Source organism: Pimephales promelas, chromosome 1, assembly GCF_988280905.1.
Source record: "Pimephales promelas chromosome 1, fPimPro1.hap1.1, whole genome shotgun sequence".
In the NCBI taxonomy this organism is placed as follows: domain Eukaryota; kingdom Metazoa; phylum Chordata; class Actinopteri; order Cypriniformes; family Leuciscidae; genus Pimephales; species Pimephales promelas.
This window is the reverse complement of record NC_142769.1, coordinates 29871182-29886154: the sequence shown is the minus strand read 5'-3', so window position 1 is coordinate 29886154 and position 14973 is coordinate 29871182. Positions and strand designations below refer to the sequence as shown.

Sequence of the window (14973 nt, the reverse complement as noted above, 5' to 3'; positions counted from 1 at the left end):
TACGTGGCATCTCAGTATGCAAACCCAAGTCTTGAACAGTCAAGCAGAACAGGAAAATTAATAACATGGGCCCTACTCATACTGATCAAACCAACAGTGCATATTCTTGTTAGGTTAGAGGTCAGCAGATTAAAAAAATAATAGGCAAAAAACAGGCGAAAGTTTAACATACAAGCGATATTTAATAAATCGTTGTTTTAAAAAAGTTGTTTTATTTAGCCCATATAGCGCCTTTCCGAGCTCAAGGTTGCTTAACAGGATTCTGTATGATTCTACATCTGATCTAGACAATAGCAGTTAAGCTTTGCCTCAGGAATCTCATATATCTGCAACAACTTCTTCCGCTAAGAGTGCATCAATGGTTAAATAAACCATATTACACTCCGGGCACTTAGCAAATAAGACAACACACTCGCCACTGAATTTAATACCGGTTTCTACCTGCAACAAAACTTCTTTGAGGTAAACAATAAAATGTCAGGCTGTCCTCTCCAGCGCTCAGCCTTGTCACCATAATTACAGAAGGGAAGAGGGAAGGCTTTGGCCAAGCAGTACACTTAGAGGTCCATTTCCGAGTAGAGGGTCGATCCTGGGTCTGACTAACATATTAGATTTGCCTGTTATGACCTGAACTCAAGGAGACGTAATGCAGACATAAATATCTATTACGCAGTTTCCCCCTGCACTCTGCTGTCTGCCCATTACGGCCCACAGACACCCAGGTGCAGTAAGCTGAGGTGCAAAATCAGACAGGGCTTTCAGAAGCTGCTCTAACAGCCATGGTCTAATGAGCTGGAGAGCTTCCCTCACTATAAAAGACCCTTTGGGAAACAGAATGATATGGACTTTACACTAAACCTAACCTGAAATACAACACAACACATCTAAGAGCGCTACGTATAGGAAAACAAAAATGAGTGCAAATAAAAAGGCATAAAATTTACACTACCATTCAAACGTTTTGTGTCGGCAATCATTTGAAATACTTTTCTCTTCTCTTTCAAAACAATAATACTGTGAAACATTATTAAAATGTAAAATAACAAGTTTCTATTTAACATTTCAACATGTCATTTATTCTGATGGCAAGCTGAATTTTCAGCAACCATTACTTCAGTGTCACATGCTGCCAGAGTTGCCGGAGTACATTTACTTTTGTACAGTACTTTTAAGTACAATTTTGAGGGATCTGTACTTTACTCGAGTATAATTGTTTGGGGGTACTCATGACTTTACTCCAGTACACTTGAGAGGCAAATATTGTTCTCTTTACTCCACTACATTTCGATCCATAACCATGAATACCCATTACTTCTAATAAAAATAAATAAATAAAAAAGGAAAAATAAAAATCTCAGAAACCCTCAATTTGTTGTTTCCCTCTCAAACGTGATTGGATTGTGCAGGTGCCACTGACTGGGACAGCCTATTAGTAATCAACTTCAGCTTTCTGCCAAAGTCAACTCCATGGTCAGATTTAGATAAGAGACGAAACCATGGACGAAACAATGGATGAAGGAAAGGGATCCCGGGAATGTATCAACCCGTGGCCCCACCTTGCAAAACTATTTCAATTTTCTGAACAATTTTTTCTAGTTTTGCTTCAAGTGTTTGCTGTGTTTACCAAAACAGAACTTCATAACCGCCTATAAAAAAATCATCCTCCAACATTTAAATAAACTTCCTTACATTTCTGAGCTAGATTCTACTAGCTACAGAAAAGTGCACTCAATGATTGACTGGTACTTTTACTCAAGCAACATTTCTTATTTACCCCAAAACTTTGCTTAGTATTGTAAGTTTTAACCGTATCAACAGAGATAAATGTATAGGATTTGAAGGGGAAAGGGAAATAAGGAAAGACTGATATAAAGAACTGAGATGAGCGTGTAGATTTAAAACCAAATCCTCAAAATCGTTACAATCAAAAGTGCAGGTCAACAACAGGACAAATCACAAAAGAAACTGCTCTAAAAAGAAATTAATATGACAGGCATGTAAAACACATTAGTTAGTAACAAAGTCCTCTTTAGAAAACAAAAGAGATAATTAATCATTTTACTGTAACATGGTTTTATAGACAGTTTAGAGGAGTGGCGTGGAACAGATGAGGAACAAACAGAGTTTACAAGAACTAACTACACTAACGTGACCATTTTATCAACAACAACAAAAAAAAGCACTAGGACGAGGATGAGGGATTAAGTATTTATCATCTGTCACAGTGCAGTTATGAGCTAAACCTTTTACACGGCCATCGTTTTCTTCATAGACGCACAACAAATTGCCCTGAAAATGTCCCCCCTTTTGGGGGAGCCGAGTGCTTGAGGAGAATTTTATAAGGTAGACATAGGCAGCAGTATATATGATCTAAGATGGCTGTAAAAAAAAAAAAATCTGTATAGTTTATACTTTTGATATTCCATTCAAAAAAATTCACCAAAGAATTGAAAGTGAGGGTAAATAACATTACGAAATAAAAGCTTTTCTCCAAAACACATTGTGCATAATTGATTAAATACTTTTCGTAGCCTCCTTTTGCCAAGATAACAGCTCTGAGTCTTCTTCTATAATGCCTGATGAGTTTGGAGAACACCTGACGAGAGATCAGAGAATCAGAATCTCTCCAGATCCTTCAGATTCCCACATCCATGTTGGTGCTTCTTCTCTCCAGCTCAGCACACTCATCAGGGATGGTCATGGCAGAAGCTTCATTTTGTGCTCAGTGACAGATTTTGGGTTTGATGTTTGTTTTATGTCCTGATGGATGATCCAAGCATGGCACATTACAAGATTTCCAGCAGAGCTTTTGATTGTGTTTTATCTGTTAGTATTTGCTAGAATCCATTATGCCATGTATCTGAACAAGATGTCCAGGACCTTCGGCAGGAAAATAGGCCCACAACATTAAAGATCCAGCGGTATATTTAACCGTGGACATGCGGTAAGTTTTATCCCTGTTTGCACCAAACCCATCTGGTGGGTTTACTGCCAAAAAACTATTTTTTAAGTTTCATCTGACCATAGAATCTGGACACTTTTGAAGTTCCAGTCGTGTCTGACAACTGAATATGCTGGAGTTTGATTTTGGATGAGAAAGGCAGATTTTTCTTGAAACCCTCCCAAACAACATGTGTTTGAGTTTTATTGAGGCTTTCTGACCCAAAGAATCAACTAATCTCTGCAATTCTTCATCTGTGATCCTTGGACAGTCTTTGGCCACTCAAACTTTCCTCCTCGCCGTGCATTAGGACGATATAGACACGTCCTCTTCCAGGCAGATTCGTAACATCTTTAGTTGGTTGAAATAGGACAATGGTGGAAATAGGAACTTACAGCCACTTTATATTTTGTGAAGCTCAACAATCTTTTGTTGCACATCGGAACTATATTATTTGGTTTTACTCATTTTGATGGATGATTAATGGAATTTGGCCTTCATGTTTCCTCATGTTTATACTGTGAAACAATGTCATAGCTAGACAATGTCATGCTCCTAGTCACCCTAGTGTGCTAAAACAATGCAAATATTAATGGCAACATACTACAGAGATATTTTACTCATAACAAAAAAAAACAGAGGGGTGCCAATAATTGTGGCCAATGTGTTTTGGAGAAAAACATTTATTTCCCAATGTGATTATTAAAAAAAAAAAAAATGTCAAATTCTCTTAAGGCTATAAGATTCAACTAGAGAGTTTGGTTTACAATAATTAATAATTTGTTACATTTATATAGCACTTTTTTGGGTACTCAAAGTGCTTTACATGGTAGGGGGAATCTCCTCAACCACCACCAATGGGCAGCATCTATCTGGATGATGCTACGGCAGACATATTGCGCCAGACGCACAGCACAAGCCAATCAGTATATGATTAGGATGCCATGATGGACAGAGCCCAAGGGGCAAATTTGGGGGTGAACTGATGGGATTTTTAATGACCACAGAGAGTCAGGACCTCAGTTTAACATCCCATCCGATGGACGGTGCTTTTTGACAGTGTACTGTCCTGGTCACTACACTGGGGCATTACGACCCACACAGACCACAGGGTGAGCACCCCCTGCTGGCCTCACGAACACCTCTTCCAGCAGATACCTGTTTTTCTCAGGAGGTCTCCCATTCAGGTACTAATCAGACTCAGGGTGATATGGCTGCTGGCTGTTCAGAGTTTAACAAGTCTTGGCAGGATCAGTTTTTCCCGCCCTGCTGGCTGATTAAACTTCTGCTCAAGACCAATTACAATTTCAGCACTCACAGGCACAGGCAGTTAGCACCGAGGAGGTCAGGTCTGCTCCTTTTCACACAGAGCAGGAAAGCTGTTACAACCGTTAACTAGTAACAATTCCAGCTGGCATGAGCACTGCAATGATGTCTGGATACAGTTCAGCAGCCCAGTATGTCATAACGCTATGTCATCTGGAGAGATTTTGGTAACACTTTACTTGAAGGGGTGTGCATAAGACTGACATGACACCTTCATAACCATGACATGACATATGTCTTCCATATGAAGTAAGGTTTGTGCATGTTTATGAAAACTGTCATTAAGTGTCTTTCGCTCAATAATGACATTTTGAAGGCAAATATGACATTGTTTAAGATGTCTTTGTCATGACACCTTGACATAAAATTAAGTTAAACTGTCATGTGGTTGGTTTTGACATTAGCTGCAATGAGGGCATTATAATTGTGTCATGAATATTTTTCGTGACCTCAACTACAGTGGTACTAATTGAATTTGTCATTAAAAACTTATATTGGCTTCATGACAGCCAATGTCAAAACCAACCACCTGACAGTTTAATGTAATGTTAACCAGTGAAACTAGGTGGTTTCTTAAGTTTGATAATTAATCTGCTATGTTATATTTATGACAGGTTGTGTTGTCTTATGATGTATTGGTTTGTCAAGGTGTCATAACAAAGACATCTCAAACAATTTCATATTTGCATTAAAAATGTCATAACTGAGCGAATGACACTTAATGACAGTTGTAATAAACATGCATAAAAAAATGAAAGTGAAAGATAAAGGAAGTGGTCAACAGAATGGCAAAATCCCAGAGACAGGAACCTTAAGACTGAGAGACACAAAGATATCGAATAATAAATGCATTAAAGCTCGATAAAACAAATACATGCATATGGTTGTCTTATGTTGCTGAACAGGCTGCGTGACTGATCGTTCCTTCTGTGCGTTGCACGCTCTCTGTGGTTCTTCCGGTGTGCGGAGGAGCGGCAAAATGAAGTTAGTCAAAGAAAAAAAAAAATTCAGGCTAAATTCATGTTACTAGTCTGTGGAAATTAACAAAGTAGAATACGAAACAGGAAACAAAAGAAAATCTAAACTAACGGACTGAAGAGAAGATCTCGAAGGTGAAAAGGACTGAAGACAAGGAGGAACTGGCGTTCCATCCTTTTGAGGAAACCAAAGTTTACACCTCTATTGGGGTGAACGGCCAATCTCATTTGAGGATTTCGAGAGAGAAACTTTTTCTTTGTCCTGTCACCATCTGTTTGTGTGTGTGCGTTTTTGGAGTGAGCTTTTCTTGGCCACGTGGCATTGCTCTGAGGAGATACTGATTTCTTTGCGACTCGAACCCATTGCTGTCTGTAAAGATTTGTATGCCATAAAGGTGTCAATGGCAATTTTAACGCAAACTCGGTGGTGTCAAGAGAGTGTTACAGATAAGAGTCAAAGGGTTAAAAGCATTTTCACATGTAAAATTGAATGAGTCCAAGCTAACACAGTCCAAATACACAACATCATAAACTGTTAAAGTGAATAGTCTGTGTCTGTTGCATGCATGTTGTGTAGAGTTTAAAAACCTCATCATTTTGTTCATTAATTTTGACAATACAGTGACTTTAAAGAGTACAATATTCAATATGACCATAGCAACAAAGCTTAAAAAGAATGTGCCAAAAACAAAGATTTACTTTTTACTAAAATAAAAATTCTTCTATTTCAGTAAAATGTTTGTTTAATTGTTTTGTTGTAGTTGAACCAATTCTTCTGTCTCCTTCATAGTCTCCTCCACAGTGACAGAGCTGTGCACTTTAAGAAGGCTTTTTTGTTTGTTTGTTTTTTTGCATTTGCATTTGCAATGCCCCCAGCAGCCTTTCTTTCAGCCACAACTAAAGAGTTGAAGGCTGGACTGGCTTGCTTGTGGAGGAGTTGACCACAGTGGTCTCCAATCGCTTGGGTACATCAAACCCCAGTCTGTTGGAGATATTTTGGTGCCACCTTAAGTGCTTGTCCAACAATGTCCTCCTTAGTATTCTGTTCTTTTGAGGTGCTGCACTTAATGAAGAAATACTATGCGCTTACACACATACTTATTCAAACGTGCCTGCCTGTTGACCGAACACATGCGCATGCCGTCACCATTTTCACAGTTTCACGTTTCTGAAGTTAACACAGTTTTTTTTTTTTTTTTTCAAAACTCGTTTTCTAGAGCTTGCACTTTGAAATCTATTTTGGGGTTTGCATTATCGGGCCACCAGGGCACCGTTGTTGTGTGTATGAACGACTTGAGTGCATTGAGGGTGTATGAATGGCTGGAGTGCATTCAAACGTGCATGCCTATGACTTAACACGTAACGTTCATGTTCATGTCGTCACAATTTTCACAGATTCACATTTTTGAAGATAACGCAGAGATGAGAAAGGCATATTTTGTCTATTTCGGGGTTTACGTTCTCAAGCCACCAGAGCACGGTTGTCATGTGTGTGAACGGCTGGAGAGCATTGAGGATAAGTGGCCTTGTCTGTGAATGGAATATGTTAGTGTGTGGTGTGCTTTCCTGGTCACATCACTAGAGGAACAAAATGAATCAATCTATGATTTTTTATCGTCATGTTTGTTTGTCTTTCTCATTTTCGAAAATATTATAAGATTTAAAAAATCATTAAGTGTGGTGCCAGCTTTAGATGATATTCTCAAATACTGCGATTTCATTGTAATCCTTCTCACAACATCATTGAATTCACCATTAAGTATTCACCTGAACAGTTTATGTTGTATGTGATATTGTAATACTTGACCACCCAAACATAGGGGTAGACATTGCATGCATTCTCTGTGTTATCATGTTTGGTTCAGGAGATATACAGTAATACAAAATATATCATTTAGTTATGGCGGAAAATAAAATGGCCACCCATTTTTGCGATAGCTCCATTTCTGAAAATGTTCAGGGCCACAAAATATAGGCCTACCGAGTTTCATGCTATTATGAAAAAATCCCATCATTTTCAAATATCACCTGGACTAGTAGGCATATGGCCAATTAGCATTTATGCAATATCCTGAAGCCAAACCTGAGAAGGGAGTCAAGAAGATTCCACAGCTTTCCTGGCCACGTTATTTACGTAGTTGTAATTCATAAGCGGATATTACGCTAATTATGAATGAGCGTGCACGCACGCCCTATTTATTAATTTTTGAAATTTATTAACACACACACACATTTTAACTATGCAATTGGATGTTTACAAAGCGCTTGTGAATCCGGATGAGAGTTTTCGGGAAGGTCTGTTTTATGTGAGAATTCACAACTATTTACAAAGGTTTGATGAATGAGGCCCATTAATTTCTGTCATGTGTAGTGCCTTGCAAAAGTATTCAAACGTTGATGCCTTATGTTAAACTACTTTAAATGACTTTTTTTCACATCAATCTACACTTCATATACCATAATGATAAAGCAAAAACAGATGTGATAATTTTGCAAATTTATTAAAAAGAAAAAACTAAGATACTTCCTTTGCATTAGTTTTCAAAACCTTTTCTGAGACACTTGATATTTAGCTCAGGAAGCATTCACTTCAAATGGAGTTAAACTGTGGCAAATTCGTTTGAATGGGTATGGAAAGGTACACACCTCTCTTAGCTGAAACGGTCTAACAGCTAAAAATGCATATAAGGGCAAAAAACACTTTCTCAACAGCATTTCAGAATCCTCTAATACATATAGCAAGACATAGTTAGGATAGGATATGGATGGGATATGTGACCTCTGAGTCTGTTCCCAATGTTAAAGAATAAAGAGCAGCTGATGGGAACTGATGCTAGGTCACTACCTGGAGCTGCCCAGAAAGACAAAGGCAACTAAAAAGAGAAAATGGGAGGAAGAGAGAGACCTCACCTGACCTCTTCATAGACTCAGCTGTGTTTTAAGAGTGGCTCGACTGAGTGTTTCAAGGAACGATTACCCAAGGGAGTCTTTGTATGGCATGTTGTGCGTATGCTAAATGAGGTCATCATAAGTGTCCCACACAATAACTAAATTTAGGACGACTACCAAGAAAAGTGTTTCTTCATGAAAAAAAAAATTATATCAGTGCTTTTCAAAATGGTTGAAATTTACTTCACACACCAAAACATAAATTAATAAACTGGCCATGCAGCAGAAATCAGTCATATGCCTCATGTATACTCACCACCCTCCTTAGCACTGACCGGACAGAGCAGAAGAGAGAGAGAGAGACCATTCCATTAAAGATAATCGGGTCTGTTTTTCATGCTCTGAAAAGTCCATATAAACTGTGTTTCTCTCTGACAACAAGAGCCTGAGGAATCCGTCAGGCCTGCAGCACTGGGTGGAGCAGGACTGAATGGATTAGAGCCGGGCTGAATTAGAGAGGGTCACTGTTCTCCATCACTACCCCTTCATTCATTACACACTCTATCCTAAGGCCCTCCAGCTTTGGCTTTGTCATACTTCCTATCTGTAGTTAAACAATATTTAATAGAACACACACATACACTACGCACATACCCTATATTTCTCAACGTCATTGCTTAAATTACCACTGATTAAATTATGTAAAACATACAATCAGACTTTGACAATGATTATATTTAATAAAGGCATCTGATTCCTTCAGATTTTCAGGATTTCTGCAACTTTTATGAAAGTAAATTTAAGATTTTTTTAAAGACCCCTTAAAGACCAAGTAAAAAAAATAAAAAAAAATAAAAATAGTTCACCCAGAAATATTTTTTTTGTTTACTTTAGTTAACAATTTATGATTAAAACAACAACTGCAAGAATCTGCAAATGGACAAATGAAAAAGTAAATTCAAAGGGAAGTTTTCATAACTCAATTGATATTTGTAGTGTGAAACCGATGTGAAAATTGTGGCCGATAACTGATATTAATATTGCTGTTATGGCTGATACCGATATCTCTATATAGAAAACCTGGTAACACTTTACAATAAGGTTCATTTATTAAACATTAGTTAATGTATTAACTAACATGAACTAACCATTTGTTACTGTATTTGTTATTCTTTGTTAACATTAGTTAATACAAATCTAGCTGTTCATTGTTGTTCATGTTAGTTCACAGTGCTTTAACTAATGTTAACAAGATTTTTAAAAAGTATTAGTAAATGTTGAAATTAACATTAACAAAGATTAATAAATGCTGAAGAAGTATTGTTCATTCTATGTTAATGTTAAAGGACAACTCCGGCGCAAAATGAACCTTTGGTCTAATTACACATTGTTACCTAGTCAACCGTTATCTGAGATTTGTTTTCATGATTGCCGAATGTAAATAGTTTTATCTCTAAAAACAGTTTAGCCTATAACGCTAGTATAATGCTAGTATATGGGGCATAGAGTAATGACAAATAAAAATTGCTTGTTATTACCACTAAAAAGGCTCAAAATAGCCCCACACTAACACAACAGCATAAAAAGAGTCCCTACATTCAAACTGAAGCATTGAGAACTTTGTCAGTGTCCACAAAGTTTAATAAGCAGATGTTTTATACACACAGTAAATTTCGCGAATTCAGGAAGAAGCCATCTTGGAAAAATAGTCTCTACAAGTCGATCTACGAACGCCGATCCAAGTGCGCCGGTGAGAAGGTGATAAGGTGAGCGCGAACAGTAGGCTACGTGTACATATTGAAGACAAGTAAACGGTTTGTGTTTGTGTTTCTTCTGGAAACAACGGATCATATGAGATTCTGCACAGTTCAGCGCACTTGGATCGGCGTTCGTAGATCGACTGGTAGAGACTATTTTTCAAAGATGGCTTCTTCCTGTATTCGCGAAATTTACTGTGTGTATAAAATATCTTCTTATTAAACTGTGTGGACACTGACAAAGTTCTCATGCCCTATATACTAGCATTGAACTAGCGTTATAGGCTAAACTGTTTTTAGAGATAAAACTATTTACATTCGGCAATCATGAAAACAAATCTCAGATAACGGTTGACTAGGTAACAATGTGTAATTAGACCAAAGGTTCATTTTGCGCCGGAGTTGTCCTTTAACTAATGTAGTTAACTAATGAACCTTATTGTAAAGTGTTACCGAAAACCCTAGTGAGAATTAGGGCCACACAATATTGGTAAAAAATTAGATTGCGATATTTTATTTTTCTGTACTAAAAAAACAATTTCACCAACAATTTGATTTGAATAGCTCAAATTGGAAAGAATGAATCATTCTAGAATGAGTGGGGTGGTTTGGTCATGGAGTAAATCCACATAGAAACTAATATTAACAGAATGTTAACTAATGTAGTTAACTAGACTTTAATAAATGGAATCTTATTGTAAAGTGTTTCCGATTTATGTCTCTTGAGTTCAGTGTTGGACAGATCAGTTGTTTTAACCATTCATTAAAGTGAATCGGTTCAAAAGAGTCATTAGTTTCCGAATCGGACGTGTCATTAACGGACCACGGCACATGTTGTGCAATTATCCAGGCAGTTTGGGACATCGCACAAGATTTGTCTCAACACAGAAAAACATTTCATCACTAGATAAATTTTTTGTTTGTTAATTGAGAGTGTGGTTTGTTCGTTTTTGAAAGTAAGGCTGACAGAAAACAGTGCGCAAGATCCAATTGCCACTTTGACGCTTCAAAAAGTTCATAAAGAATTCATAAATATATATGAATTGATTGGTTTAGTCTAAATTTTCTGAAGAGACAATCGCTTTATATTATGAAGAGATTTAATTTAGAATTTTAATCACATTAAAATAAGGGCGAGAAAATTATGACCACATTTTTGGGTAAACTAAACCTCTGGGTAAAAATATTTATTTTCTTTTTCTGGTTTCTATGAGAAATATAGTTTTAATGTAATTCATATGAAGCTACGCATCCATCGAGTGACCATTAAAAATATAACATTTTCAATAAAAACAAGTATACTCTCTAGTAGGCAGACGAGAAAGAACTGAAGAACCGGTCAACCAAGTAGCCCTGTGGGCCCTTTGTTTGCCCTTTTGGTTGATTTAAATAAGACAGAGCTGCCTGACACTTGAGAGTAAATACAACTCATGCGTCAGCTGTGATAAAATCAAAAACATTCAGTGGCCAACAATTACCAGGCCATATTTGGAGCATATCCTATAGCCATAGCACAGCTACTCCCCAAGCACACATATTTGATTAAGTCTCACTCCAGTCTTACTTTTGACATTGAGCATTACATTGTTGTAGTTTATTTGTTCATGTTGAGTATAGCGCTCGTAAAAAGAAACACCAAAGAACCTGCATACATCCTATGTTTGGCAATTTTGAGAGTGGCATGGTTGTTGGTGCCAGACGGGCTGGTCTGAGTATTTCACATTTCAAATCTGCTCAGTTACTGGGATTTTTACGCACAACCATTTCTAGGGTTTACAAAGAATGGTGTGAAAAGGGAAAAAAACATCCAGTATGCAGAAGTCATGTGGGCGAAAATGCCTCGTTGATGCAAGAGGTCAGAGGAGAATGGGCCGACTGATTCAAGCTCATAGAAGAGCAACTTAGACTGAAATAACCACTCGTTACAACCGAGGTATGCAGCAAAGCATTTGTAATGCCACAACACGCACCACCTTGAGGCGGATGGACTACAACAGCAGAAGACCCCATCGGGTACCACTCATCTCCAATACAAATAGGAAAAAGAGGCTACAATTTGCAAGAGCTCACAAAAATTGGACAGTGGAAGACTGGAAAAATGTTGCCTGGTCTGATGAGTCTCGATTTCTGTTCATTCTCTATATTCAGATGATAGAGTCAAGATTTGGCGTAAACAGAATGAGAACATGGATCCATCATGCCTTGTTACCACTGTGCAGGCTGCTGGTGGTGGTGTAATGGTGTGGGGGATGTTTTCTTTGCACACTTTAAGCCCCTTAGTGCCAATTGGGCATCATTTAAATGCTACGGCCTACCTGAGCATTGTTTCTGACCACATCCATCCCTTTATGGCCACCATGTACCAATCCTCGGATGGCTACTTCCAGCAGGATAATGTACCATGTCACAAAGCTCGAATCATTTCAACTTGGTTTCTTGAACATGACAATGAGTTCACTGTCCTAAAATGGCCCCCAGAGTCACCAGATCTCAACCCAATAGAGCATCTTTTGGATGTGGTGGAATGGGAACTTTGTGCCCTGTATTTGCATCCCACAAATCTCCATTAACTGCAAGATGGTATCCTATCAATACGGGCCAACATTTCTAAAAAATGCTTTCAGCACCTGGTTGACTCAATGCCACATAGAATTAAGGCAGTTCTGAAGGTGAAACGGGGTCAAACGCAATATTAGTATGGTGTTCCTAATAATCCTTTAGATTATTTTATATATATATATATATATATATATATATATATATACACACATACATACACACACACAAATATACATATTAGGGTTTAGTTTTGTTTTTGATAATAACATGACTAGACATAAAAAAAATTGTTTTTCAAAGTCCTTTTCCCTAAATTTTCCATTTGGATAATCTGGCTCTCAAAGCAAAGTAATTGAAGAGCCCTGATCTCAGGGTAGAAAAATAAATACACAGCAATAGCAGAAAGAGTGAGAGAGAAATCTTGGGTATGTGAAAATTTGTGTCTAAATGTGCATGTGTGTGTATGTGTGTGTGTGTGCGCTCTGTGCTGTGGGGCTTGTATAAAGTTGTCTAAGAGCAGTTAGAAAAGGAGAATGCTTGAAGGAGGGAGAATGTCTGCAGGTAATTGCCATCAGTTTGGATATTTGCCCAGGAGTTAACAGTAACAGTCCTCCCATCTCATCTTATCATCATACCTCATGGCAATGCAACTACCCTTAGCAACAGAATATAATAGGAGTCCACAAAGAAAACAACCCCATTACAGAACTTGAATCCCTAAAGTGATTATTGGATGCTAGGTAAAGTAATTCTCTATTTAAAAACTAAGAAATTCAATATGATTAATTCATTACCAGTGCACTTAACAATTAGTAAAAACTAGATAAGCACTGTTTTAACAATAATTGAGGGTTAATTTATGCACATTATTCATCTTGCCACAGAAAAATCTGTCAGACGACAAGTAATAACTGTTCCAAAATTGACATGAACATGCAAGGAGAGGAGAGGAGAGGAGAGGAGAGGAGAGGACGATTTGTAAAGTGAAGTCATGATGCTCTTTTCTGTGTGAGCTGAAGAGGGTTTGGAGAGGGGCATTTCTGAACCTCGTATGACACACTGCAATTAGTGTGGGCTGAAGATGCCTCTCTGTGTGGGAGACAGAATGCTGGTATGCAAAAGTGAGAAACAGTTCTGTGGATATTTGCATTGTTTTGAATTGGTACAGGATATGTGGGGAGTGGGATCTGTGAAGTATGGGACATCCGCCCTCATAAGCACTCAAACGAAGGCTGATAAAAAATTTGTAATGTTGAAAATAAGAACTACTTGGTTACTCGTGTAACCTCAGTTCCCTGAGTTAGAGAACGAAGTATTGCGTAGCTATACGCAGTGGGAAAACTCCTTTTTCCTGATTTGCTGAAACCTTTATGTAAAACACATTTCCAGCTGCACAATTAGCCCACAGAGCGCCTGGCTCGCTCATAGGATAAGCCGTCAGAGACGTGTAGTTTGTCGCTGAAGGAGCAAAATCCGCTATAATGGTGAATTTAGGGACTAACATAGGCTGAGGCCACCCCCCTTGACGGGCTCTGACGTGTAATGACGTAGAGTGGTCTCATTGGTCACACGCCCACGCCATTGGATGTGCAGTTGCTGCAGCACGCAATACGAAGTGACCGTTCGAAAGGGAACTGTGCTTGTGGTTTCCAATTTTTTTCTGTCTAGTAATTTACTATGCATTCACAACATCTGTTTGGTTCTTCCGCACTTCTGGAAGTTGTTGACTTGTGTATGCAAGATGTTCAGCGGCACATCCGATGCAGCTGGTAGCTGGCTTCAAGAAATATTTTTAAATAACCCTGTGATGAGGGCATACAGGTGTATCTAGATGTATATTTCAAGACAAAGGGTGTTTAGAAAGTTGCCTTGGAGTGTGTTGACTGTAGGTTTGGTGTAAGAGGTAAGGCAAAAACATAGGACTTATTTTGAGAAATAAAAAACCATAGATATTTGCAATCAAGTGAAGAATCCAGGATGTGTGTTAGTTCTGAAAGATTTTGTTTGGTAAAAAAAAAAAAAAAAAAAAAAAAAAAGAATAAAACAGTAGTTGGAACAATATTTCTGTAGCTAACACATTGTTGATGTCACTGCAGCTATATATGGCTAATACTAAAAGGCATAGTTTACTTGAAAATGACAATTGGTTCATCTGAAGTAGTTTAGTAGCTTACTCATTTCCAAACGACAAGCTCGCAAGCAAAAAAAGTGTAAACACTCCCCCAAAAAGTAGTTAAAGGTGCTCTAAGCGATGTCACATGTTTTTTAGGCCCAAACATTTTTTGTTACATATAGAAAAAAATCTCCTCACTATGCGCAAGCTGCCTGTCCCCTAAACACACAAAAAAACACGATCTATGCAGACAACCCAGGCTCCACAAATGGCAACAAAAACAAACTGCGGCAACCCGCTCCACTAAACATAACAAACTGTTCCAGCCAATAACTAACAAGAAGGCCCTGGGGGTGGGGTTTGGGGGGGGGGGGGGGGTCAGTGCAGATGAGGAAGAGGGAGGGTCTATCT

At 38.1% G+C, this 14973-nt stretch overlaps 1 protein-coding gene across 2 annotated transcripts in view; it reads right to left on the bottom strand.

Moving 5' to 3' along the window:
- ambra1a (autophagy and beclin 1 regulator 1a) overlaps positions 1-14973 on the bottom strand; it is a 92527-nt gene that overhangs the window by 59377 nt on the left and 18177 nt on the right. The gene's annotated exons all lie outside the window — the stretch shown is intronic.